At 38.6% G+C, this 1,455-nt stretch overlaps 1 non-coding gene across 1 annotated transcript; it reads left to right on the forward strand.

Annotated features, from left to right (window-relative positions):
* Positions 1 to 561: 561 nt before the first annotated feature.
* LOC130938171 (small nucleolar RNA R71) lies at positions 562 to 665 on the forward strand. Its single transcript, XR_009069346.1, has one exon. It is a non-coding gene; the product is annotated as a small nucleolar RNA R71 (small nucleolar RNA).
* The last annotated feature ends 790 nt before the right edge of the window (positions 666 to 1,455 follow it).

The following is a 1,455-nucleotide window of genomic DNA, read 5'->3' on the forward strand; positions in this document are numbered from 1 at the left end:
TGTTCAGAATTCTCTGTCTGTTGCTGAGAAGATGATGGATAAGGCTTGATATTGCTGAGCCTATTTCTTCCACCATTATTAAAGCCTTGTTGAGGCTTTTGTTAATCCTTCCATGAGAAATTTGGATGATTTCTCCATGATGAATTATAGGTGTTTCTATAAGATTCACCCATATAATTTACCTCCGCTATTGCAGGGTTCTCAGGATCATAAGCTTCTTCTTCAGAAGATGCCTCTTTAGTACTGTTGGATGCATTTTGCCATCCATTCAGACTTTGAGAAATCATGTTGACTTGTTGAGTCAACATTTTATTCTGAGCCAATATGGCATTCAGAGCATCAATTTCAAGAACTCCCTTCCTTTGAGGCGTCCCATTATTCACGAAATTCCTCTCAGAAGTGTACATGAACTGGTTATTTGCAACCATGTCAATAAGTTCCTGAGCCTCTGCAGGCGTTTTCTTTAGGTGAATGGATCCACCTGCAGAATGGTCCAGTGACATCTTAGAAAACTCAAATAGACCATAATAGAGTATATCTATCATGGTCCATTCTGAAAACATGTCAGAAGGACATCTTTTGGTCATCTGTTTGTATCTTTCCCAAGCTTCATAGAGGGATTCACCATCTTTTTGTTTGAAGGTCTGAACATCCACTCTAAGCTTGCTCAGCTTTTGAGGAGGAAAGAACTTAGCCAAGAAGGCCGTGACCATCTTATTCCAGGAGTCCAGGCTATCTTTAGGTTGAGAGTCCAACAATGTTGTAGCTCTGTCTCTTACAGCAAAAGGGAAAAGCATGAGCCTGTAGACTTCAGGATCTACTCCATTAGTCTTAACAGTCTCACAGATCTGCAAGAACTCAGTCAAGAACTGGTAGGGATCTTCTGATAGAAGTCCATGAAACTTGCAGTTCTGTTGCATTAGAGCAACTAATTGAGGTTTCAGGTCAAAATTATTTGCTCCAATGGCAGGAATTGAGATGCTTCTTCCATCAAACTTGGACGTAGGTGCTGTATAATCACCAAGCATCCTTCTTGCATTATTATTGTTGGGTTCGGCCGCCATCTCCTTTTCTTGTTCAAAAATTTCAGCAAGGTTGTCTCTGGATTGTTCTAATTTAGCTTCTCTTAGCTTCCTCTTCAAAGTCCTTTCAGGTTCTGGATCAGCTTCAACAAGAATGCCTTTTTCCTTGTTCCTGCTCATATGAGAAAAAAGAGAACAGAAAAGGAAGAGGAATCCTCTATGTCACAGTATAGAGATTCCTTTATGTTAGTAGAAGAAGAAGGGAATAAAGAAAGGAGAATCCAAACACAAGGGTGAGGATAGGGGCAGAGATTTGAGATGAAGAGAAGTGTTAATAAATAAATAAATAAATAGAATAAGATGAGAGACAAAAGTTTTCAAAAATAATTTTGGAAAGGAGTTAATGATTTTCGAAAATTAAGATAAGAAATAA

Source organism: Arachis stenosperma, chromosome 6 (genome assembly GCF_014773155.1).
Source record: "Arachis stenosperma cultivar V10309 chromosome 6, arast.V10309.gnm1.PFL2, whole genome shotgun sequence".
Classification (NCBI taxonomy): domain Eukaryota; kingdom Viridiplantae; phylum Streptophyta; class Magnoliopsida; order Fabales; family Fabaceae; genus Arachis; species Arachis stenosperma.